This window comes from Stigmatopora argus, chromosome 11 (genome assembly GCF_051989625.1).
Source record: "Stigmatopora argus isolate UIUO_Sarg chromosome 11, RoL_Sarg_1.0, whole genome shotgun sequence".
Lineage (NCBI taxonomy): Eukaryota > Metazoa > Chordata > Actinopteri > Syngnathiformes > Syngnathidae > Stigmatopora > Stigmatopora argus.
In genome coordinates this window covers 8,122,560-8,150,372 of record NC_135397.1, presented here as the reverse complement: position 1 = coordinate 8,150,372, position 27,813 = coordinate 8,122,560, and the positions used below count along the sequence as shown (strand labels likewise).

The window sequence follows — 27,813 nt, the reverse complement described above, 5'->3', positions numbered from 1 at the left end:
TTGTCCTTTCCCCCATTCCTAGCAGGTGTACTTATAACTGTCTGTTCTTTCATTTCTAACACATTATAAGTAAATACACACACAAAAAACATACTAATCAGGCCGAGTCCATGGGGCATCAGAATCCCAAGGCGTCTTGTCAATCTTGTTGATTGTTTGTATTCATGCTGGTATATCACTTTTTTCTTCTGTGAAATGTCTAAGACATACAATCTTACATTTTCTGTAATGGATTAATGGCTTTAAACGCTTTTCTTTGACAACCAACAGAAAACCAAGTCTCTGTAATTGTTAATTCGACTCTAGAAAACCATTGACTTTAGTCAAAATATTTGCTTGATTCATGTCATGACAATTATACTGATCTACTTTCTTACTTCACAAGAGTAAGCAACTTATTTCATTCAGAAAAGGGAACTTATGGGATTCTTTTTTTTCCCAGCAAAACATGACACGTGTAATTCAATGCCAGTGCAGATCATGCTAAACATGATTGGCAATTCGGTAGACCAGTCTGCATTAATAAGTTTAGCTGTTAAAGGGATGAAATTGGTGGACATTCATGTGTGTGATTTTTTTCAGATGTAGGGACATAAAAAAATGATTAAAAATGTTTGTCATCTATGTTACCCTTTCCTTCAGCTGTCTAGAGGGATGGCACACACACACACTGCCCAGACCAGTGTGGTCTAGTTATTGCTTAACTGTCGCTACAAACAAGAAGAGCTACTAGGGGCCGAACTATTGATCCTGGGAACCATTGCATTCCTCATCTACAACAGAACAAAAGAAGCTGATACAGTTTCCGAATGCTTTACTGCCCTCAAGAAAACATCAATGCCCGACTGTTGGCCCAGTTTACATAGAAGGGAAAAACAAAGAACAAAGGAGTGGAAAGTAGGGAAAGAATGGTCACCATTAAGCAGTTAGTCAAGAGAGCCAGATTTACTGTTTCTATTTCTACATTTTTTTCCTCTGTGGATCAATGAGAAGCCCGTTCATTTTCTCCAACATCAATACAGCACACCGCGGTACAGTTTGCTCCCCTCCAACTACCTTTCATCCTGGCCACACTGGAGTTTGTGCATCCTCGAGGTAGCAGCTGCCCTCTCCAGCACAGTCCAGGATCAGCCGCTCACCCTTTTTAAGGCACAACCTCAGCTGTGTAGAAGGAAATAGTGAAAGGGGAAAAAAGATGACCTCTTGTGTGGTTTGGGGCGATGTCTGCCTCCGTTAGAGTTGCTTGTCGGAACTTTTTACAACCTTTTCCCACTTCTTGTCTGGTGGAAGGATGCTAAATGCTGGCCGGTCTTTGCATTTCCTGCCCTTGTTTCACAAAGGAGGGAGTAGGAAGAGTAAAAAAAAAACGGTGGAGGATTTTGCTGATGCGCCCTCACTACTAACTTCCTGAAGCTATACGGTAACTCCTGCTCCTCATCGCCTCAGAACACATGTTTGAAAGCTGACAAACAACTGTCCAAAACACTCCAGGGCAAATGCAACCTCAAGACCAAGACCTTGACTTCTTCTTTTGGGTTAAGGATGGCACGGATTGTCGAGACTGAATTTGAGGGAGGAAGAAGACTTTCCCAGAAAACAATGCCCTGGGCAGGCAGATGAAGAGGAGTCTTTTTTCTTATTCTTTTTCTTTACATTGCTTTCACATTTGTAAATAATTAAAAGATAAAAATGATAGGTAGGTAAATACATTTATAATTTCATTTTTTAATGAAAAAAAAGAAAATAAACCATAAAAAAATATTTATATAGTTAATATCCATTGTTTCCTACCTTGCTTAGGGAAATACAAAATAAATAAAACTAAGGAATGTTACTAAGAGGCTACAAAAATAGATTTGGACAATGACATGAACATTATGTCAAAATGGCTTATTCAACATAAAAATAATTGAAAATAAACAACAGTTAAAATCCTAATAGATTTATCAATTCACTGTGGCAGGCCTAGGTTCCCTCCAACTAATTATTTTAGTTTTAGTTTTGAATGGGATGGGGAAAACTAAATGGAATGGACGTCTAGTGGCGTCATTTTCAGTCAATGAGGTAAACAATTCATGGATGGTGAAACACCAATACAAGTTTGAATATCTGTGTAAGCAGGGCGGTGTATGTGAAACCTATTGCTCAGATTCCAGCGCCAGACCCTATTTAATTGGGCTTAAGTGAAGTGTTGTTGTTTTTGTGGCCCTTGCCCTTGCCTGCAGTTACCTGCTCCAACATGACCTCTCGAAAGAAACTGCCAGCACTGCCATTTGGGCTCGTGTGTTTGTGTCCTCCTGCGGGGTCCCCTGTGGCCCCCCCAAGTGCCCAAACACACGACATGAATGTGCCCCCTCCTCCAGGCAAACAGATGTCCCCCTAAGCTACCATGTCCAAGATCACACACACTCACACATGCACACAAAAATGCAGTATGTCCAAGGCAACAACAGTTCTCACAGAAGAAATGCTTACTAGCAATGTTAGAGCGTATCAAAGCAAATCGTTTGATTTATTTCCTAAGTTATTTTCTTTTCTCTCGTTTTTACATCTACAAGAATTTTCGCTCTTTGTTTAATCACATGCTATTTTAACACGAGTGTTTACTATGTACGGGACAAAGTGTTTCAAAGTCTTTCTTGTACACATTTGGTATTCAAAATAAAATAAATCTCCCATTTTTTTTCACAACAACTTAAAGTAGTGGTCCCCAACCACCGGTCCGTGGACCGGTACCGGTCCGCAAGCTACCTAGTGCCGGTCCATTAGAGTAAAAAATTATTAACATTTTCAATCGAGCCCTCCTACTTGAAATGAGAAAAGTTGTTATAATAATAAATAATTGCAATTATGCTTGGGACCTGTTTTTTTGCCGTCGTGGGTGTCGTTCGTGCAGAAGGGAAAAGGGCATTTTTGCAGAGGGAAAAGTAAGTAGAGGTCAACAGCAAATTATGGCAACCTTTTACTTCCCTTCAAGCAAATCAATGCAATACAAGGATCTGGTTAAGGAACCTTTTGCATTGTCCTTGATAACATATTGGATAAATATGTAAAAGCATTCATCTTTAAAAAAAACAGCGGGTGAGAGAACACTAGGCTGAGGGTGAGGAAGAGAGAACGCTTGATGGTGGGGGATGCTTGCAACAGGCACGCACGCACACAGACATGAGCAGAAGTGCACACACACAATCAGAAATTGTTGATAATGTGCAGACATTCACCATTGGATGAACATCTTTCACTTTATTAGCATGACAAAGAACACAATCATTTTGGTTATGCCTGGATGCCATTTTCATTAACTTCACAATGATTTATTAACAAAAGTGTCAGAAATGCTGTAGAACCTGGAGTTTGAAAACCAAAAAGAGGCGGCAAGAAAAAAAAAACATTTGAAAACAATACAATAATAATAATAAAAAAACTGCAAAAATATGGAAAAGTCATCTTAGGGTGTGAATAATGAGAGACAATGAAAGAAGGGACAGAGGTGAGTAAGGGGTTAAAAGGTAGATGGTTTTATAACAGCCAATTCCATTCTAAATGTAAAGTATATCCAGTTAATTATGACATTCATTAGATTTTAACGCAGCACATTTCAAATTGAGACTCCCAGCTGGGAGATGTTCTGCAGTCGCTTAATAGGGAATTCCATCAGCCATGGAGGAAATTGGGGCTCATGTGGTTTTATATGCTGCTTTTGTTCATCCGCATACAGTACATGAAATAGATAAGAAAGAAGGGGAGCAGGAGCAAAGCCAATGACCCTTCTGCTTGTAGGAAGCCTCCACATTTAGTGAGGACATCCAAAATAAATAATCACAACTACTCTATCTAACGTGACATGCCAAGGATTGACTGAATGAACTACCTAATTATGGTTCCAATTTTAGTCTTTTTTAATAACAACTTCCTAACTATTGTCTTTTATTATTAAAATGTTTTTTCTTTGGTAAATAACATTAATGTGCGGTTTATAGAGTTGATTCTAGAACAAAAATAGGTAACTTTGTGCTGCATCACACACACACACACACACACACACACACACACACACACACACACACACACACACACACAAACAATTGTGACTGACCAGCATCAGTGCAAAGGCAGGTGTGTTCATGCTGGCTGAGTCAGAATTCAGGAATGATGGATTTACTGAGGTGAATCAGCCCATCCAACCATTAGACAGACTAAAGCCAGCCATGAATATGGCCTATTCGGACTATACATATACTACATAGACGTATGAAGACTAATGAACTTTTACATGTATTTTCCCACACATTGTACTGATGACATCTTTCATTGTCCCTCTGTCCAAAAACAAATAAATAAAATAAAATAAACAAGGCAATAAAATTATGCTCAACAGGGCCATTTAGAAAGCAGCATAAATCAATCCTAGTAAGTACAAATATTTCTGTGCAGCGAGAATTTATATGTTTAATTACCGAGCTGAGGTGCCAGGCCTTGGCTTTACTCATTACAGTAAGATATATGAATGGAGGAAAGATTCCGGATACCACAGGACAAAAGGGAGGACAAAGTAATTAGCCAGTTCTTATTTAATGGGACTCTTTCTCAAGTCGTTCAACCCTCCCGCCGCGACTTCTTGTCCATATGCTTCAATTCAAAAGTCATTTTATAAAGGACCACTGGTGGCAGGTAGCACAGCGGCAATTAACACTGACAGGGAATTAAATTGTTAGGGATTGAAAATGATGTGTTACACATTCTGCAATATTTGATTGTCCAGCTTTTCTTACAACCAAGGCCAAGAACCCCCCAATCTACCCCCTTTCCCTTTTCCCTTCTTCCGAGATGGATTTCCCTGCAACAACACAGAGCCAAATGCTGGGATTCCCTGCAGTGTGTGATGACACTGCTAGTTTTGGCAAATGTGTGCATTTGGCCAAAGTGTGTATTTACCCTCCCTTGGCCTGTAAGTGGACTTGGCTGCAAAATATCGCCATCCGAAGCCTGTGTGTGTGAGAACGTATGCGTGCTACCATGTTATACAGTATGTGGCATCTTATCTTAAGGACTGGATTGATACCAAGCAATGGGACCCACATGCGTGTAAACGAATCGTAAAGGTCAGGTGACCAGTAAGGTTGCAACTCAGCTCGTTTATTGGCAGTCGACCACTTCATGTACTGTACATACACTCATTTCAACCATGCCAACCAGCCTGAGGGTATGGTTTGGCCCAGCGTATTTCTCACCGGACACCAGTTGGCTGTGTGTGACCAATAGATGTTCACCGTCTGGCCACAAGTTTGTCTCATTTGGCAGGTTTCTTTATCATGTCTGCACGATCTGTGTCCGTACCTCTTTGACCTCTATGTTAGTTAGGAGGTCTTTTCTATTTGCATCTGCAATTTGACTTTGAATTTTCTTATATCAGTTACTTTCTGTCTGAAGTTGCTTCCGAAAAATTGTCTTCTGAGTAAAGATGCAATTTGTGTGTTAATTTTCTGCTTCCAAATCCAATTTATAAACCGACTCGCATGAATCATCTTCTATTAACAAAACACAAGAGTGCGGTAAGGTGAGAACGCTCTTTGTTTCCCATTTTCTTTTCAGCTAATAGGTCTCTGGACCTCTTTTAGCCATAGAAAAAAAACAACTTAAAGAAAAGTCAAATTAGTAATTAAATAAACCTAATAAAAATACAATCATGATTCATATTTAAATACATATACCATTTATAATTGAGATACTGTAGCCTACATGCATTAAAATATGAAATGCCACCTACATATTATTCATGAAGTTAAGTTTTTTGAAATTACCAAATGTAGTCATTTGCCCTAAAAAGGATTAGAGCTATAGGAACCGTAAAAGAATTACAGGTGGTGGCGGGGGGGATCAAGAAGAGAAACAAAAGGAAAGAAAAGCATTATCGGGAGGAGTAAAGCTCAAGAGGAGGAGCAGTGAAATCCCAAAACTAATCTGAGTATAATCAGGGCATTGCCCCAGTGTCCTAACCCTGTCTGCACACCGACACACACACCACTAAGCCTACCCCATAACCCCCAGTCTGTGGGCGGTGGTGTTCCCATGACCCAATTAACACATCTGGGTCAGCGGTATTCAACTCCACACTTCTGCAGACACACACAAAACGCCTAATGTAGGTTCAGGTAAGGCAGAGTGTGAAGATAATGGTTTTTATACCTCTCCTGTGATTTATTACTAAATTAGTAGACATATTGTAGCCATTTCTCAGAAAAGTCGCATTTCTGTGACATACACACAGGAGGTGAAAGGACTTGATGAACTGCAGGACTGTGTCATCACTTGTGGTTTATTTCCTGGCGTTTAGCCCCATTGAAATGTCAACAAACACACAACTTCACCTCCCTGCAAACAATCCTGCTTTTCATAACTTTTTTATGAACACTAACCATTTCTTCTATTGCAGAAAGTGAGAAAAAAACAAAAAGAAAATGGTATGTCATTTTTTTTTAATTTAAGTGTGGTTCTGCCTGTATTTCAAAACAAAAAAGTTAAACTCTTTGAAGTGGTTTTGTGTTTGAGACAAGGGAGCAAAGGTGTGCTTTTGTGTTTGAGGCGAAAGGCTGGAGTGTCTCCTATTGTGTAAATATGTCTGTGTATGTGTTCAAGTCCCTCTTGCCAGATTTAAAAAACATCCGTAGCCCAGGTAAATGGCATGCTGTCCTCTTGCACATGCCCGGTGGCTTTCTTTTTTTCATCCCAGGAAAGAGTTCAGAGGGCCGGTTAGCACCATTCACTGCAGACCCCCAGGCATCAGTTGAACAGACAGCATGAGAACACTCGCACACGCACACACCAATGCTCATGCATTGTGAAAACTCATGGCCAAAGTTTTAAGTACTAATATGCACCAACCACAAACACAATCATCCATGCTCTAGGCTCTCCCAGATTCATGCATCTTCAACAATTCAGTATATACGTACAAAAGACACAAATATTTTGCATGCACATGCAAACACACACAGTTGGCCTTTGGCTATAGTGTTCAAACAGCCGTGATATTAAAATCCAGCAGTAGGTGGACCAGTCGGTTTTGCCGAGCTCTAAAGCAGGTTATTGATCAAGGTTAGTTTATTGTGAAAACTTTGCCTGTAGCATTGAGGCCTTAGTTGGTTGCATGTGCTGTGTGTTTGCTTTTTTTGCATGGAAAGGTTTTACTGTTGGGATCCATTATTTGAAAATATGTGACCTGGCAAAGGAAAATGTGTCAGAAGTCACAAAGACAGATTCTGAGACGAAAAGCAAATTATAAATAATACAAAAAATAATAATAAATACTAAAAAGCATACAACTAATGAGCGAATTTATTTTCATTCGGAAGGTGCATCGGATTATAAGGTTAATTAGTGCATCAAGTCACTGGATTTGTCATCTGTTCATTATTTTTTAACATTTACTTATTTGTTGTATTTTTACCTACGCCATTAGGTTAAACATATGGATGTTTGTGTTCAAGATAACTCAATAAATAATAAAGGTATTATCACCAAACATAAGGGATGTGTGTGAAACGGAAAATGTGATTTTGGGGTTTGAAGTAGTTTGAAGGACACAGAGGTCAGAAAAAAATGTTCAACTGCAGGCAGGCGCTCCTCTAAAGTGAAAACTAAACCACTAATTACTCCGAATACTTAAATTACTTATCCTACTTTTAATTCGAATGCCGTTAATGAAGGAAAATTAGACAGACAATATTATATAATAAAGTTGTTTCTTCAAGGGCCTCTGATTGATCTATTCTAGACACCTCACATCACATGCAGAATATTGCCAGTTAGAGAGTCCATCGTGAAGAAACTCAACATTTTGACTGTTGTATTAAAAACAGACTTTTCTATGAATTGTCAAGGTAAAAAATAGAAATAGGGAGCATGTACCACAGAAAAGGTAAAACAGGATAAAAGCCAAATGGAATTGAAAAGAAACAGTCAGTAATTCAGAACACAGGACAGATAGTTTTGTCTGGTTCTTGGAACTCGTTTCCAACTTGTATCTATTCCAACAGTTTCTCTCCAAGGACGGAGGAGAGGCTGAATAAACATCTTGCTGGTAGCTTCACGCTTGAGCCAGGTTACTCATTTGCTTATTTTGGAAACATTTAAAAAAAGACATTAAAAAACGTGTTTCCCCTTTCATTCATCCCCTGTCTCATCACTTCTTATGGGCCGTCTTGAGGCTGTTATAGAGATTAGGGCATGCAGCCGTCCTACTGACAAGGCAGTTAAATCTCCGCCTGCAGAAAAACCTGGCAGGAGCAATGGCAGAGCCGCTTTGGCTAACCGAAAAAGAGAGTCGGGTCAGGAAATACGAACTTGGAAATGGTGTATTGAGGAGGTCGTCGGTTATGATTGAAGGCAGATGTCAGGAAAGCCCCAAATGGTAACTAAATAACTTCCAAATGACAATAGTAATCATGAAATATAACAGCAAAGAGAATCATAAAAATGAAGTGCATATTTTTAAAGGGATCCAAAACATTTATATAAAAAAATTATGCATCTGCATCTTTTTGCCATGAATGCAATAGACGTCCAATCCATTTGAACTTGGAAATTTGCAAGAAAATTAACAAATGGTCATTCGCTGCCACTAAATTAAACTCTGTCAATCCACTGCCATCTCTCCAAGTCCAAATGGACTGTACGCCTACCACCGTCAATAGCACAAAAGGGGTTCATGGAGACATGCCAATATTTTAATATGACAAAAACAATATTATTAATTCCTATTTTCTCCATTCTGGAGAGAGTCAAGTGACCAAATACTGTGGCGATTGCACTTAGGCCGCTCAATGCTCAGACGTCTGTTTTCCTCCCACTGACTTTGACTGACACATGGCAAAAATATGGGAGCAGTGAAGAGCAGCTGCTCTTCTCTTGATCCAAGTGTAAATGTCATCAATAGTTCAAACAAGTTGGCAGAAGTCTTCTAGACTACTCTAATGAATAAATCCTAACCATACCGGGCAGCGGACCAGTACAGTTTCATGGGACATTTGGTGCCGGGCCATACAGAGAAATTGAACAAAGATCACAAATTCATTTTTATTTTGAAAACTGAGAACATACGTCTGCGCTTCTGTTCTGCAAAGAGACACATACAGCTCGACACTCATTTGCTCATTCACTCATTTATTTATCCAAAACAGGGTCCCATTTTTGCTTCATATGCTTGGCCGGATTCCATACACAAAAATATAGACATTCATTATGATGTCAATATTAATAAATTTGGTTTTCGGTTGCAGCACCACTTGGTACATTTTACAATTGTGTCAGGCCTTTTTATTGTCACTAGAAATGTAAATTGATGATTTTGATTTTGCATAATGTGTTACTAGATTGATGTCATTATTAAACTAAGAAAACATACAAAAACTATGCACAAGAAAGAGGTGTTTAGTCATCTCAAGGAAAAGATGCAAACTAATGTATGGATGTGGTTCTGTCTATTTGTGTATAGGAATCTGTTTTATTTTCTGTGTGTTTCTCTGTCATTCAGCTATCACCCACCACCTCAGTGTTGCAGATTAGGCTGCTTAGTGCTCACCGCAGGGCAAGCTAATCACTCAGGAAATATACGGGCCGATGAGGTTGGGGGAAGCAGAAAGAACTGGGAGAAGGAAGCAGAGTGGCATCCAACACCCCACCACCACCACCACCAAACCCTGCTAAATTCCCGGTCTAACCATCACAACCCCGCCAATCCCACCACCGTAATGCCCACAGGGCACCGTCACGGTGACAGCAATGTGACGATAATCTTTCACTGACACTTGTCTGTTTTTTCACTGTATTTTTCATAGGGAATGGGAGAACGTCTGAACATCTGGACACAAACAATCCAAATCCAGATATACAGACGTGCAAGAAGATTGTTACACTTACTAAGGCGAACAGCATTGCTCACTGGCGGTATACTGGGAAACCGTGAATCAGGCCTAATAGTCTACAGGAACTCCCCGGTTGCTGTTAATGATGGTAGTTGAAGCAGAGTTGTTGTAAAAATAAACTGTTTTCACAACAGCCACTCTATATATTTGCATACTACCCAAACTAAGAAACACACATCAACAACCTTAAACAACCTTCCCACTCATCCAATGCTTTTAATGTTACTTAGTTTTTCATAAAATGACTCAATGGAGCTGAAACCTGATCATCCAATGCTTAACCATGCCAGGTAAAATGGGATTAGTATGTTTTTACATTTCTCTCAATATATTGAGACTTGGTATCCTCAAAGTCACAAAAAAATGTGATCAGGATATCCCTAGTTAAAAAGGAAACATAGCAGTCATCGTGTATTTGTACATTTCCTCTATTGATCGTAAGCAAGTGTCTGTCGGGAATGAACTGCATCAAAATGCAAAGTCACTTATTTACTGTAAGTTCCTGATTAAGTCTTTAAGAAGCTATGTGTCCTCATATGTGTTGGTAGGCAGAAGGTAACACTCCAGACAAAAAGAAAAAAAAACAGATTTAGGAGTACTGTTGCTCGGTTTGAGCCAAACATCTCCATAAATCCTAATACATCGGCTTTCCCTGCGGAACATAAAAGAAAGGGGGAGTGAATGCATTCCTTCTTATCTATCTGTCTTTCACTCTTTCCCCAGTGTGAGAGACAGAAGGGAATAAATGGCTCCTCTCTCCTCGGTGTGGGCTGACAGCGCAGCAGATGGTGGTTTAAGCAGTGAATTTATGAGCGCCACAATCTTAATGTTGCAGAAAGAAAAGAAAAGGACGTGCATCAAATGCCACTGACAAATGCACTTGCTAATATTAATGCACTCCTCATTCATCCAATATGCTGCCTAATTGCTTTTCTGTACACAGTAATATGGCACCTGCTGCTCAGTCCGGCTCTCGCATCAGGGGTGGGAAGGATAAGCAGGGAGTGATGAGGATGTGGAGAAAAAAGAAAGGGTGTTTCACTCACACTTTTTCTTTCAGTCATTCCTTTTTTTTAATGTTTTTGTTTTTTTTCTCTCTCTCTGCCACGTTAGATCCAAGGCTGCAGATCACGCACCAGACCTGTCAGCTCTCCTAATTAAAATTTCATACTTATAAGCTCGTAGAGGAAAAAAGTGAAAGTAAACAATCAATTATGAGTTTACAGCAGAGGCCATCACACACACACACTCAGACAGTTTGACACACTAAAGGACCCGGAATCCTACTTTAAGTACAATCATACCTTGAAAATCCATGGACTTTATTAGAGCTTAACGAGGCCATCTTGCCTGCAGATCAAGCCTGAATCCAAAAAGACGAAGAGAAGCAGCACGGCTGTTCCATCACAGATTCTTGTGGTATGTATGCCTAGTACAAAAAGAAAAAAAAAATCACCAAGACTGTCAAAAAGTATGTCACCTTCCGAGTTTTTACGGACTAGATAGTTTTTCGCACAGTAACAAATTAGTGTAAAATATATTCTTGCAGATACTGCATTCAAACATTGAGCAAATCTATGAAAAACTACAAAAATCAGATTGTAAGAATATTCCCATCACTAAAATGTTCTTTTTGTCATAGCTTCGGTCTCTTTGGTGCTTTTTTTTCTTATGAAAGGGAGGAGGATTATTATTCATGCGTCTCCCTGCTGAAATCTGACGTTTTAAGAAGAAACAGACGAACATCATTATTTTAGTGCTTTGCATCACGTTTGGGGTGCATCAGGGGCCCATGCTAGCCCCCTATAGTCCCTCCATTATCTGCCCTCCAGCTGCTGTTAAATGCACTAAATTGTAAAATAATGAGTTTGTAAATTATACACAATTACGGATGCAAATTGAATAAATCCTCCAAACTATAGATTGTCCTTCCTCGTCGTATCATGTTAATTATTTTATGGAGATTAGTAGGTACGCATTCGGTTTGAAAAACTATTTTTTTCTGTTTGAACCATGTCAAATCACAATGAAAAATTGTAGTTTTTGTAGGTAAAATGTGCTTGGTGAAGAATTGATTTACCGGTAAATACACATAACATGAATATTGTTAAGTGTATGCACACTAACATAAATATTTCAGTTGACACTTTTTTCGTATTAAAGTGTTGACAAACAGAATGTTCCCATCAAAGACCATTTACATGAATGCAGGGTTTACTGGCATACATGACTGAAATTATGTATGTATGGACTCTCACCCTTCAACCTAAGCTTTCTATAATAAAAGACAATACTATATTGTAAATAGGAATTAAATCATATTTAATTAATATTAATTATTGGAGTGAAAAAGAAAAAAAAAAAGATTCGGATCAAATCATTGTAGCGGTTTATCTGAGTTGCATGTATAAAAACTATAAAAATATACCAATAATAACATCATAGAGAAACAACTTACAAATAGAAAAACATATTTTCTAGTACAACACACTTACATGTACTTTATAAGTACATATTTCCCAATAACTTGAGAATACATAAAGTCCCTCAATTTTGATAAATTATACATACTGTACATATGAGGTAATACATTAGTCTGTGTATATAGATTTAGGTTGATTTCCGACATTTAGAATTAAAATCCTCATCGAGCACTACCCCACTGTGTCAATGATTTATCTCAAAACAGCAAGTTGTAATAATGAGGCAGCAGACACCAGAAACATCAGACACGTAGTCAAACAGGATTCACTTTGAGGATCTGATATGCACACCTACTTTGTAACACTCCTTTCCCTAGTGTGTCTGTATACGTGGGTAGATGTTTTTGCATGCATTTACGTCGTCACCGTGCGCCTTGTGTGTACGTGCGTGCGTGTGTGTCAGATTGTCTACGTGTGTACGAGCACTAGCTAACTCTTTTATGCGTGAAATGGAGAACACTATGCACCTGAAGGCACACGTCAACATGCCAGAACAGCCATCAGCTCAGGACTTGAGTCATATCCAGCTGTTTACGCACACAATCATACAGGCAGAAACTAAATCATTCCTGGCCGCCTTTGAGTATAAATACGAGAATAAAGAATCGATATAATTAAAGTGTTAAAATGATTCTCTTTTATGGCACTATTCCGCCCTCATTACAACTCGTGCAATCAACTGTGATTTTCCCCGTGAGAAAATTATATGGTATTACTTTAAAGGATAAAAGTGTCCCTCACATCCTACATTTGGTTCCAATAAAGCATGTGATTGTCGATAGCAAAATAACACTGAATGAAATTACTGATGTTATTGAAACACCGTGTGATCACGAAAATGATTTCTCTGAAGAGCTTGGTAAATTATTCTGGAACTCAAAGTGGCACCCGGAGAGTGCAGACCAACACTAAGGTGCATGTTTGAAATGCATAGTTACAATATGCAAAATAGATCTTCTCCAAACGTGCGCTTGTGGTTCACGTTTACACAATTTTATGCCAAATGAATTGATTGACTGATAAATTTACAAATCATAATAAGAAAATCATCAATCTTAATCCTCATTAATGGAATTTTACCAGCCAAAATCCTTTGTTACAGTCAACTAATTACCCAAACTCACGGATCAAGTATTGTCATAATCGGATAAGACAGAAAAGGAGAAGAAAAATACTTTTTGAAGGTTTAAGGCTCTTTTTTTTGTAAAACATTTCACATACATCTAATTTTGGATCTTTTCCATGGATAATCTTTTCTTTTCCCCTTCTCTCTCTCTCTCTCTCTTTTCTTTTTTTTGTTTTTAAATGACTCTACTCTCTCTGTTGCCTCCCCTCCCTGTGCCAACTGAGAGCTTTGCTCCAAAATGCTGGCTTTAATTTTTAATGAAACACTTGTGTTGCTGCACCTGGGCACATTGGCCAAGCTGGTCCATCAGGTAAGGGTTCCCCCGAGGGTCATTAAAGTATAGATGCAGCGCATATCGGGCCTGCTTGGGTGCCAGGATTTTTCAATAGGGCCTTCAGTATCACCTTCCATCAAGGCATGTGTGCTTTTAATGCTACGTCTGTATATTTGTCACTTTTGGTGATTTTTTTTCTTTATGCTCACTAATTATTAAGTTGAGGTAAATTACCGAGCACGATATTTGTAGCTGCCACATAGCATAGTGTATACGCCCAGTTTTTTTTTGTGCTTATGCATAAAACAAGCATGCTTTTTTTAATATCATTTAGTAGAATAATAAATGAGCAACTTATAGGACTGCTGTTACACTAGTAAGCCTGATGGTGTTGGAGATAAGAGAATATGCCTTGATATGACTTGCATCTCCATCTACTGGAATCATTCATTGCGATGCCATTGGCTTTCATGCACGCCAATTATCTACTAGTGCCCAACGCAAGCTACATCTCATGGTGCATCTAACATAGTCAAAATTTTAATTACCTCCAAAAGTTACTGCTAAGTGTCCTTCGTTTCCTTGAAAGGCACCATAATCCTGGAAATATAAACTATCAGTAATGCTGTAATCATCATTTCATTTTTACTGCAAAACAGGTAGAATATACTCAATATTCCAGGTAAAATTAGGTACTGCATTGTCACTTTTGAAGTGAGAAATCTAGATTTGCAAAATATATTATAATAAAAAGTTTACAAACAAATCCGAACAATTCTACAACTCACCTCAATTAACATAAATAACAGAATCTGGACTAATTATGAAATAATCATCAATATTTATTTTGAAAATGAATCACTTGTATTACAACAAGGTGATGTCGGACCCTGCCTAACTTCCTTCTGGGGTATGAGTGAAACTACACGACATCTATCTTAAATTTACAGACAATGCCTCACCACTTGCCCTTCTACCTGAAATAGCCTGATCCCTGAGGGGAGTAGTGCTTTAATATGGTCAAACCCACACTTATAAATGTGTGCACATATACTCACTCACCTACACTTATATAAACACCCCCCAACCCCCTACACACACACACACACACACACACACATAAGCATTGGTAAGTGGTCCCACAGCCTAATGGAGTTTAATTACTCCCAGCGCATCCATCAGGGGCTCCAGTTGGGGAGTGGAGTATTTTATCACCACTTTTAAGGGTTATTAGTACAAATACACTGTCACCCTGCATTACCACTGCAGAGTTTTAGGGTGCTATGTCCTCACCACATTCATTATAATCTCTATCAATATCTATCAGAACTGTATGCTCCCTGCTTTTACCTCGTCCCTCAATATCCTCTCCCAGCACTTTCTCTGCCATCAAAAGACCCTGTATCAACTACTCTTATCCGTGTCCTGTTCTTTCCCATTTCTCTGATTCACACACACACACCTCTAAAACTTTTACTCCATTTGTTCTCAATGTCTCTCTCTCAATGACACGGAGCATTGGCGTTTGTCATGGCCATAGCTAGCCAGTGATTCTAAAGCACTATAAGGCCAACGGTTGTGCCCGTAAAAAGGCAACAAGCACTTAAGTCCAGGCTTTAGCATTTTTCAAAAAGAAATCAGGGACCAGAGAGTCACTGTCATTTTGACCAGCATTGTGTAGGGCTAGTTGAAGAAACTTTACTTGATTAAATATATACATAGGTGGTATAAAAATAAGTTTTACAAAAATTAAAGAGTAACAACGGAATTTGAAATGGTTAAAGGCAGTTTAATGCTGAGAATGCTTGAATTTGCATGTTGTAAGCAAAGATCCTAAAGCAATAGTCAACACCTAACAGTATAAATAACCTTAATGTGAAAGATATTTTTTCAAAGTATGCAAATTGTACATTTCTTAGACCCTCTGCACTTAGCCCCTTGTGCACTTCTAGTCTTAGCATGTTGTAAGCAAAGATTTTAAAGAAATAGTCAACACCTAGCAGTATAAATAACATTAATATGAAAGATAGTTTCACAAATTATGCAAATCGCACATTTCTTAGAACTCTGATAATGGAGAGAAAATGTGTAAACTACCCAAAAAATGGCACTGCTTACAAGTGCAGCCATTGTGAGTAAGCTGATCAACTCAAAACAGGTAAAAAAGTAGGTAGGAAAATACATATCAGGCTTGAAATCTTGACAGTACTTTGTTGTAGCTGTTGACCACAGGTTTGAAAGCTACAGAAGGTTATTTGAAGGTAAATATACACTGCTTGGATTGGCTAAGTGGCATAGTTATAACGCTTGCACACCATTTATGTCCCTTAACCACACCTGGCAAAATTGTTCTTGGCTGCTTTGCCATTATAAAGCAAGCTTCTAGATTATGCAGGCGAGGCTCCTACCCTGCCTGAAAAATCGGCGTTGCAATTTAAGTTTGAGGTTTATATATAGCGGCAAATTCCAATTTAAAGAGATTACAAAGTGAAACACTAAAATCCTGCTGCTAAACCCACCTCATAGCCCTGCAGGTAATGAGATTTATGTTTTGTTTTCAAATTTTAACTCTGCGTATATGGCCCTCACACTATGCGTGCATCAGCATTTAAATGAGCGCACGTACACAAAAAGACATACAGATCATTAAAAGACAACCATATTAGCACCATATGTTAAATATGTTACTCCATCCCCAATACAATTTCCTACCTAAACCACAATCTAACCAGGTGGCTGTTTATCCTCCTTTAATTACATCTTTTTTTTCCCAAGGATCATAAAATAAAAAATCTATACTCTCATTCCCTGGGCGCTCATTATCCAGTTGCACATATGCAATAATGAAATCAAAGAACAATGTAATGAACATTGGAATTTGACCCTATATTGTTTGGGCAGTGCAAAAGGTCGGGGAAATTAATTGTGCCTACTGTTGCTGTGGAAGAATGGAGAAAAAAGAGCATGGAAATGAAGAGGAGAGTAAAGGTTATGTAGAGAATGAGAGAGCATAAGTATCTTAAACCTTTGTACGTTGTTTATGGTGGAAAATAGTGATTTATTTGTTTTCCTTTTGCTCACATAACTGAATTTACTGGCAGATGTGCGCTTCTAGCTTCATAGATAAGAATCTGCTTTTCTTCATTGAGCTCCAAACGTGTGTGTGCGCATGTGTGTGAGTGTGAGTGAATGTCAAGATGAAACACCTCCAGCCCTTGCTGTCATTTTGAGAACAAAAGCACCCTGCACTACATACCAGTCCAAGTTGGGTTGTGCCCTGTTATTTATGGAAAACGAGGAGTGTATGGATTAAAGAGATGATGCCAAGACTAAGAACAGCAACAAAAAAAGACGTGATTCATTTCCCAAACCACAGAAAAGCCAAAGGACAAACAAATCAATGGCAGTTTGGATGATATCTGGCCTTAAGCATTGACAGGCCCCGGAGTGGTTGGCAAGAATGTAAATGTGAAAAGTGCAGTTTTCTTCATCGGCAGCATCACTGTCCAAAGCGTTAATGTGCTATTTTCTCACAATTAAACACTTCAGAATATGTGCCTTTAAAGCAGACCCAGTGGGCTAAATACATATATTTCCCCTCTTCATCTGAAAGGATTAAGCTGACAAAGTGATGTTAGTAATTTTCTGCGACAACAGGGAGATGCATCAAATTCCAAACCATCCAAAACAATCAAATAATGCAGTGGATAAATGATGTCACACTATAAAATCTATGGCTTATTGTCTGGGCAGAGGGCCAATTCACATCACTGCACTGGTTATGGAAAACAGCGGGAACGCTTCTAACGTGAGCTCGTCATCAATATACAACACTCGCTACTGTTTTACAATGTAAATCTGATACGTAAAGCGTTCGGGCGTTTGCAGCATGCGGCCACATGTGAGGAACGGGGGGGAAGAGGAGAGAAAGAAGGATGCGCAGAAAGGAGCCCATCTCTGGCTGACTGCCACTCATCTGGGCACCTTCTCTAAGCAGGGCAGAAAATCAGACACGCCAGGAAAGAATTAAAGGAGAAGAGAGAGGGAGAGAAAAAGAAAAATGATTTTTCTTCTTTTTCTTTTTTTTTTTTATAAATAGCAAGGCTTGCCAGAAGGCAGAGGAAATGAGAGCAAGTGAGCGCTGGAAAAGAAGGGCTTGAGCTTGACACGGGGCTTAAAATTGAGAGGGGGCGGAAAGAAGGGACCTACTGCGTGAAAATGTCTCCAACCAAAGCAAGGATTAGTGTTCCAACCTCCTCCACCGCCAACATCCGCCAGTACAACTAATCACCTTCCCAGCTTCTCTCTCGACTACTCTTCTTTTCTCATGTCCCTTTTTTTAACTCTGCTTATCCTCCTCTCAAGCTTCCACTCTTTGATTGAAGTCATCGGCTGTTATTGACGGCACTAGCCATCCAATTTATCTTGATCGGGAATAAACTGATCTTCAATTGGTTCCCCCCCCAGTCAAAACGATTTGGACGTCTACCACCGGCAATTCTGCTGAAACTTGAGCCTTCACAGACAGTCCTCGCAGTTTAAAGGAATTGGATATATCGCAACTATGAAATAATAAGTTCAAATGATGATGGCCTGGTACTCAAATAAGATTCAACAAATGTTTTGGATCATTGGAGTTACATAACAAGTCCTCAATTAATCAATCAACCCTGAGAAAAACAATAATAATAATAATAAAAATGGGTCTCACAAAATGGATGTGTATAGATCCCTAGAATAAACCTGCCAAATTCTATTTTGATTCCTCCACGAATAACAAACGAGTAGCCATTTTAGTTATTGTCTTCACGAAGAAGAAAAGCAAGGTGTGGGAGGAAACTGAAGTACCCAGAGAAAACTCACACACGCCAGAGGACAACATGCAAACTCCACACAGGAAGATCCGAACCTGGACTTGAACCCTCAATCTCAGAACTGTTAGGCCAATGGGCTAACCACTCGCCCAATGGGACGCCCATTTTTTCAATAAAATATACAAAAAATAATGATCAATATTAAAACAAATATTATCATTGAAATCTCTTCTTGTATACTCATACCTGTCAACCTCTGCCGATAACTGCCCTTATAAATGATTATGATTCCCCTTACAAACCCCAAAAAAACCTTACAAACACCGTACGAGTGTTGAGGTTGACAGGTATGATGACTAGATGTGTACATTGTGTTTTTGGTCGTGTAAGCCATATCATTAACACATTGAATGAAAGTGTGACCTAAGTGACCCCAAAATAAGATGTTGACGTATTATGTGAACGCCAGGTCTTTATATTTTGGTTTTTTTAATAATATAACCAAAATTTAGTGATCCTATTTAAAGTATAATTCCATCATTATTATGGCCGATATCAAAGCAGAGGATGTTCTGCCAGCTATCATGAGCTGTGAGGGCTGAGGTGTTTGTTTCTAAGTCTTGTGAATGTATGAGCACGTAAACATGTATAGAAAAGTAAAATCCCCCCCAAAAAACGCCAATCCCTACTCTCTGTCCCCTCCCGTACTTTTTATATGTCACTGTCACTCTATCCCTCCTTCTATGATCATACAGCCCCACCTACTCCACCTGTCAGACACTCCCTCCTCCCATCTCTCCTTCTCCTCCCTCCCTCGCTTCCGTTCTTCCGTTTGAGGCTGCCATATATTTCCTCTCTTGTGACAAGCCTTCTCACAAATATGGCGGTGGCATAAACATAAACAAGTCAAATTGATCACACAATGAGCCAGACGGTGGATTTTGGAAGAAGTGAAGGGGGGCGGGGTGAGTTTGGGGGTTCTGAAACAGACAGGAACGATTAAGCTTCTTTCTCTTTTTCCCAAGCTTGATCTTTCTTATTCCGTTTGTGCTGAAGTGAGGTGGGGATGTGGGGGTGGGCTTGGGGGGAGGCTAGTTGCAGAACCATCCTGGAAGAAAGCGACACTTCATAAGCAGATGCCTGGCATACGATTGCAGTCGGGGGAGTGTGTGAATTCATTCTCCGCCGCTATAAATACACGTCGTGTCTGTGTATAGGTGCGAGCACAAAATGTAATTAGGCAGTGAGGCAGAAAAGCAAGCTGCCTTTCTCAGTGTTTGCATATTTTGTCCACAAATAATGGAGTACAAAAGCAACGAGAGGAAAAATCTCTCTTGAATATTCATTTACAAAATAACGGTTTGCTGATAAGGCCAAGGCATGTGATAATCAATTAGCTAAATGTTCTACAAAAACCTGCCATGAGGTTGGAGGGGGGGTTGGAAGGGGGGGCAATAATGATAAATATGCACAAGCACATTTCTATCTTACAAGAAGCGGGATGACAAATTCAGCAGAAGTCAGTGCTGAATAACCAAACAACATTAGACTAGATGGAATATCACAAAGAACACAAAGAAAGGAGAATATGTATTTGTAAAGACAGTTCTGTTTCAAGTGTTTGTATGATAAGAGTTTGTTTAACATACTGTGTATTTAAATGTACCTGCTGGTTCCTGTGTGCGTAGGATGAGGAATGTTGTACTCAGATTCAGAGTTCGAGTGAGAGTATGTGCGTGTACGTGTGTGTGTATTCATGAAACAGTTGGCGAGGTCAAAAAGGAACACAATAGCATCAAGGTAGTTTAACCAAGAATAGTTCTTTTATTTATATATTCTACCTAAACAAATGTTTGACTAATCTTGGTCATTAAAAAAAAATAAAAAAATAGCTTAATTTAGCTGCTATCGACACATGGATGCCATTTATCTTTACTTGTGTATATGTATGAATCAATAAATTAAAGTAATAAAATGTTAATAAAAAATAAAATAATGTTTAAAATAAATAAAGCCTATATCCACTAACATGCTAATGTTGATTTTTTTTTCCTGATAGATTTTACTCATTGCCTGTCATTGACAATTTCATTCTTTTTCAACTGGTAGAAATGGTTGTGATGGCTCATTTTTGCCATTGAGATTGACGGTGTTAGATGTCCAATCCATTTTAATTGGGTGGTGCTGCCACCTTTCCCCAGTCAAAATGGATTGGACATCCACTGCCGTCAATGGCATCCAAAGAGATAAGTGAGAGCCCAGCAAAGGGGTTATGTTCGACACACAAATGAAATAATTTACATGATCGTCTACTAATGTTCACAGATTAATTTCCTATCAATCATCCAATTTATGATTTGAATAGCTAAATCAGCCCTAAATCCCCGCGTGTATCTGTGTGGAAATATGCATGTAATTTCTTTTAGAAGCCCTATTAAAGTGCATGTCCAGTGTAATTAAGTGGTATTGCAGCAGCAAAGCTACAGTATTATGCATTGCCGTTAGTACTGCTACACTGGTACTGCATGTGAAACCAATTAGGATACATGCAATTAGGGCTTGTTTCTATTAATAACAGCTAACAAATACTCATGTAAGTTATGCACAGCTGGTGTCAAAATGAAGAATAAACGCTGCCACAGTGGCTTTCTTTCCTCTCCCAAAGGCCTTGAGTTGTTATGTTCCCATGCATGACGCGCCGTCCTCTGCTGGCCGTCAAGTGAAATACAGTTGACCCCGTCTCTGTGACTTCCTATATTCGTCCGGCCCTGGAACAAAGAGGCAATAGTGTGCCAAAAAGGAGCATCACTCTCTCGCTCTCTGTGTCCTCTAGGGAGGACAAGGAAAAGGCATCCAAGGGGTGGGGAAAGGAGGACTATGGGGGTCCACCAAGTAGAGCAATGCAGATGTGCTCTGTCGACAACTCACAGCCGAACCCGTACATCGAGCTCCATTGTGCGCCCTTAGGGTATGTGTGCGAGGGTGTTGGATAAGAGAGGATATTGGGAGGGTGGCGGTTGTTGGCATCGTGGGGTGGGCTGGTAAGACATCTGTCATCATATCATCATTGCTGTCACATCACAGAACAAATGGGCTGTGAGATTTTAACAGCCTAAAATACAAGCGATGGCAAAAGGTGCTGTTACGTCTGATCTATTGCTGCTGTTTTGTGCCTTTTTCAATCAAGCACAAAGCTCTGACCAGCACGTCAACTCGTGAAAATCTTGAAATGGGAACTGTTTATAGGAGGGGAACTCAGAGAGGCAAATCTGACAACTCAGAGATAAATGTAAAAAGTCCCCACAAGCTTTTGAATGTGAACGACCTTGTCGGAGGCCCAAAGTCACTTTTCCGTGTGTAGAACTGCCACTTCTGCACGATAATGAGTGCCTTGACTTAAAGATGGCAAAACATTTTTTTTTTATTTCTCCCATCACACATTTTAATTTTGAAACGGGTCACCACACTGAGACAAGGTGTTCTCTAATGAAACCTTGGCGGTGAAGAACTCCATCCTCTGCTTTGCTACCTGGCGCCTATGTGACAAGACGACCCGCTTTGTTGCCAGGCGAATGACGGAGTGCTTTGAACTGCTGACTGACAACGTGAGGAAGCCGTTCCAGCCATAAATGTAAATTATTGTTACTTACACGTTTAACCCAGCACCTACAACCCCCATCCTTTTTCTCCTCACCCGGTTCTCATTGGGTTTGCACTAGTTTGTAGGACCATGAAGGGGGCGGGGGTACAAAACTGACATCATGTTGCCCTCTTTTGGCATGAATTTGAAACTGCATTGACTGTTTTCTCCCCTCAAAGGCATCCATTCTCAAAAGCAAAGGCGTGAGTTTGTATACATAGGTAGTAAAGTTCTTTTTTTCTTAAAAGGTTAAATTTTGAAACTTGAAAGTCTTTCCAAAAAATTCAACCATCTTATTACAGAAGGCAACTGTGTTAAAAATCTAACAAAAATGTCCAGCCTCTTAATAGAAAATGTCATTAAAGATAACCATGCCTCGTTTTTTCCATTTTTTCTCTCCACAAGCAAGCAAACAAGAATGCAGATTATACTTATTTTAAACTCAAGAGTAACTTTCATTTGGGAAAATTGTCCGTGCATTTTCAATATTACGCAACAAATACTAAAAATGTCAGTCAGCGTGTTGTCTTTTAAAATTGAAGGTGTGCTAATACTCACAATGAGGAAAAAGTGCATTGAGATTTGCGAGAGTTTTATAGTGCTGTTTTTATTATTAGCGTACAGTACATTGTGTCTAATTTATCATGAGACACAAGAAGATCAAAATAATGGTGTGCAGCACAAAAGAACTCCATACAGGTGCAAAAGATCACCAAGAATAGTCAATGTGAGGTTTGATTGAAGGAATAAAATGATTTTAAATTAGAGATTGATGTTTGAATTCCAAAATTGATCGTATTTTACATGCAGCCACTTCAGGGTTGAGCTAGCTGGCACCGCCTGTCATTAGGCAACAATCCAAGATTTTTCCACCAGATGCATCTCGACGGAATCAATAGAGCCCTCACAGCATATCATTAACGTAACTATTTTAATTACTTGTGTTATTAATTTTGCCATAATATCAGGGATAATATAAAATGTTGAGGGGAGGTGAAAAGAAAATCATCACAAATGCATCACTTGCAAAAAAGTCGATCATGTAATGGATATTCCAATAACACCAAAGCACTGCCACCCTATTTTATTCTCATGCATATCCAACAATCATTTTCTGCATTCATTTGGAAAAAATATATAGAAATACACCCAGCATATTTCACATGGATGCCCGAGACCGAGGCAAAACAATATGGATTTGTGTTGCCTTGCAAACAATTTTAATAAAAAGCAATTGATTGGGCATCGAGCAGCTAGCCGTAGGCGTGAAGCACCAGACCCCAGTGGGTCCCGATCATTAAAGTCCTCAACTGCTGGCGCAAATTTGTTCAATAAGGCACTGGAACTCATGCTTCAGGGTTTGATTGTGATACCGCTATGTCAAGCTGTTTGTGGCTGCTTCACAGACCGCAAACGACTCAAGTGTTCTGAAAAGCAGACAGCCAATTTTGCTGAAACATGATAGTCATATGTGATTGGAAAGATAAATAGTGCAATTCTATCTCATCTTCAATGAGGTTAAATGAATATAATAAATGGAAGCGCAGAGGAGTCTGCCCAGACATTGATGGCAAATATCGCGTTACAAGAATATGCAAGATAATAACTAAGGTGACAGCCCTTAGATTTCAAAATTATATCTATGCTCAGGTTGTACCATAAACACAGTCAAAAACTAACTTTTCTGTGACAAACTTTCTGACAATTTCTCCACCTATTATACAATAGTATGTCCATGAAGGCAGATTCATGGACAGACTTTCTGGAGTCAGGAATAAAAGCTTTGGTCCTGTGACACAGTTTTTAATTACCAGGTACTTTATTTATGCTTAGGATTTCAATTTCTCACTACAAAGCTGGTAATGATATTCAAAATGCCTGCTGGCAACTGTGAATCCTTATTGTCTGCCGTCTTTCCTTCCCTCTAAAATATGAATACCTAGTTTTATACGGCTTATTTGTCCTGCAGTCACTTTGTAAAATCTTTATTCTGTGGCACATATATTTTTAAATGTGAGCCTCGCTGGAAGGAATGGCAATAAAGGGTTTTTGGGGGGTTGTGAGGAGGATCAATGTAGAATGTATTATCCTGCACTGCTGAGACTGACTTCAATAATAAAAGAATTGATCCTTTAAAGTGAAGCTTATTCTGGGCCAGCATGTTAAAGGAGGACGTTCCATTTCAATACTGCACAGATGGAGAATCACAGCAGGTTATTTCAACCCCTATCCCAAAACTTGTATATTATTTCAAACCCATGTCAGATTCAGATAGCAATTACAATGTAGAATCGCACACAATCTAGAGAGGCATGTCCAACAATAAAGCCAATGGGATAAGCAAGCTAGTCGATGGTATGCATAAGACACAAAAGACAAAAGGGATGTGTCAAAAACAGATTGTGTTAGAAATTCACTTCATACATTTACCTGACCAAAATCATTTTGGCAAGTAGAAGATATTTTCTAATAAAACAAGGTTTACAAGTGGACTTGTCCTGTGCTGTGTGTTACTACTGTCTTAAAATGTGAAATGAGCAAAGCAGTATATTTAACTAGAAAATGACATAACTGTAGAAATTATTTGAGGAAGATTCCATGCTGTGGTGACTTATTGGTTCAAGAAATACTTTTGGTCAAATGTGTGAACATATGTAAAGTGTCATTTGTTGAAATAATGTGATTTTTTTAATATGATTTGTGTAAATAGGCAAGGATATTAATCTAGATATATGTGCTAATGGCATTTATTTTATTTTACTCTTTTTTGTCAAAAAAACTGTCCGTTTTTTTGTGGTGGTCCAAGAAATGATGTGGTTTTGTGAGTCTTCATTGGTTGGACCTCAATTTGGGACTTTTTTGCATGGGTCCAGGTCTCTAGGATCATTGACCATGGAACCAAATAGCTTTAAAGGGTTTGGCGTGTTTTTGATGGGATTTATTCTTGATGGAATTCCCTTATTCTTTCAAGAGGAACTGGCAAACAGTTTGGAGGGTTTTATTTTTTAGTGACATCTCGGGTCCAAGGCGAACGTCGATAGGTGTGAAAGGAGAAATGTTTTGTTGTGATTTGAATAAGCAATGTCAATGTGTTAGGTTAGATGTGCCAATGGAAATGAATGGGGAGCCTTTGTCCAACTTTGCTGGAAATGTGCGTCTTTGGCACTGAATTATTTCTATATAGATGTAGAACATCGCATTTTGACATTTTGTCAGTGTTGTATAGCCAAACACACCTAAACACACACAAAAAAATCCAACTTTCCATCTCTTGCCTTGGTCACCCATAGATGGATGAGGTGTGGGGGGCCAAGGTAGACACACTCTATAATCCCATCACCTCTTGTTAGTCAGCTGTCCAGACGGAAAGCATTCTATGAAACCTGTAATCCATGGCTAAACCCTCTCGCACCGCCCTTCCACTTATCTGGAAACGCGCATGCACATGCACGCACACACACACGCACGCGCACACGCACACACACACAAACACTACTCCAAGATGCTTGGAAACGAGTGATGGCTTGTTGAAACGTATACAATAAAAGACACGTGCACATCTTGTTCATTGTGTTATATCAGACAACCAGCATGCCTTGCCTTCAATTTAAGGTTAAGGTCAAGTTCGACTCATACACAATGAGTGAAAATAATAAAAAGAAAGTTTCGACTAGGCAAAAATTGTTATGTCGGTAAAAAATTATACATCTATCAGTCCATATTGATAATTATCACATCTTTTGTCTTTCAAATCTTGACTCCTGTGAATAAGTAAATGAATTATTTTCCTCATTATTCAATTGTGAATGTAATTATATCAAATATTGACAAAATGAAATATGAAATAGGCATGACAGCAAAATGTAGTATTTATTTTACAAAAGATATAGCTAATTTGTGCAAGTAACAACCTATCCAGTATGAATTTATGTTCTTGTTTTCCTTTTAGATTGATTATTTTGCTCAAAGTTTGACAGTCCACCTCCTTCCAGAATTAGCCAATGGTGACACGACACTGAATTTTTTAAAAAAACTTCATGCAATACACTTTCTTCTCATGTTCATTTTCTGTAAGAATAACATTTTCGAGAAAAAAAATAATGTACTCAAAGTCAGAACGGTACTTTTTAATCACCTTGTACATACACTGTGGAGAGGGGAATAAATTGATGTAATTAAATACAGGTTTTCAGACCGAACACAACATTTTACCCCAGTCAAAGGGGGACATAAAAAGAACCTTAAGAATTATATGACGGTGCATGCCCAAAATACTAATTCCTTCAATCATTCAATCAGTCAGCAGTCCAAGGAACAACATGTGTCGTGATCATTCAGGTACATTCAAAACATAATGCAAAACAATAAGTGTGAGGAGAAATACATCTTGGACACTCTTCTTTCCTTGCTTCAAAGCAGAGAGAGAGAGCGCGAGAGCAAGAGAGAGAGCGAGAGCGAGAGAGAGAGAATGGAAGGGTAGAGGACCCACACGATGTAGTTCCAGCCAATTGCATTCCAGAGAAGTGACCATGGCCAATGACAAACAAAGAACCATAGATCATTCCTCATGCAGACGGAGCCCATCAGTGGAGATGAAGGAAGTGAGAGCAGTCAGAGGCAGAGAAGAAGCAGACCAAGGCAGAAGACAAGAAAAAGCTCAGCACCAAATAGGCATATTCTTTTCTCCTATCCACCCTCGCTAACATTTTAATGCAGTTTTTGCAACTGGATTGCGATGAAAGCCAGTCATGCCGCATGCTTTTAGATTTTCCTTCCAAAGAATAAGCAACGGAGAAAGGCTGCGAGAGAAGAAGGAAAGAATGCCGATTCTTCCCCTACGGCTACATTGCTTGCATGCCCTATAAAATAAATCCTCTGATTGTTCCAATTTCCCTAAGAGAACCATAAAAAAAAATCGCAACACTTACCCGATCCCAGACACAACATTCAGGATCATTAGAGCCCAGTGTGCACCACATCAGAAAGCTGATCTATTACTCCAAACCAGATGTGCAAGAAGGGGTTGTGAGGTTCTCTCTCTTTTGTTTGGGAGCTGAATATGCTAGAATCCGCCGTTTGCATCAACTGGCTGTTTGTTGCAGCTTTGAAGCAGGTGGATGACAAAACATCAATCTTTCTAGGCACATTGTGTGCGGCAAACATGCATTGAAGCACGTCACTCACTGGGTCTTTGCAGCACATTGACACATTCTTATTATGTTCTTACACATTCAGGGTGGAATATGAGTTAAAAAGATACAGGAGGTGTAGCATTATGGAGTATTAATGTTGTGTTTGCTGTAATTGGATAGTTTGCCATACAAGAGGTGACTTGATACATATGGAAGATGTTAAAATGTGAATTTACAGTGGCAGTTCAGGAATAAACAGATCTCAGAACTGTGAGGTGAACGTGGTAACAACTCCGTCACGGTGCCACCTATCCTTTTTTTATTTTCGCTTTTATTTCTCTATTCATTTTTCATTCATTTTCTGTACCACTTATCCTCACAAGGGCTGCGGGGGTGCTCGAGTCTATCCCAGCCAACTAAA

At 39.1% G+C, this 27,813-nt stretch overlaps 1 long non-coding RNA gene across 3 annotated transcripts in view; it reads right to left on the bottom strand.

Moving 5' to 3' along the window:
- The window catches only part of LOC144084884 (uncharacterized), a 233,609-nt gene extending 206,124 nt beyond the window's left edge, over window positions 1-27,485 (bottom strand). The window contains exons 1-2 of one of the 3 annotated variants that reach the window (XR_013303945.1): window positions 27,189-27,485; window positions 11,228-11,352 (exon numbers count right to left, since the gene is read on the bottom strand). This is a non-coding gene — a long non-coding RNA (uncharacterized LOC144084884). The remainder of the gene's footprint in view (window positions 1-11,227; window positions 11,353-27,188) is intronic. The other 2 variants (XR_013303946.1, XR_013303944.1) reach the window with 2 other exon arrangements.
- Between the last annotated feature and the right edge of the window lie 328 nt (window positions 27,486-27,813).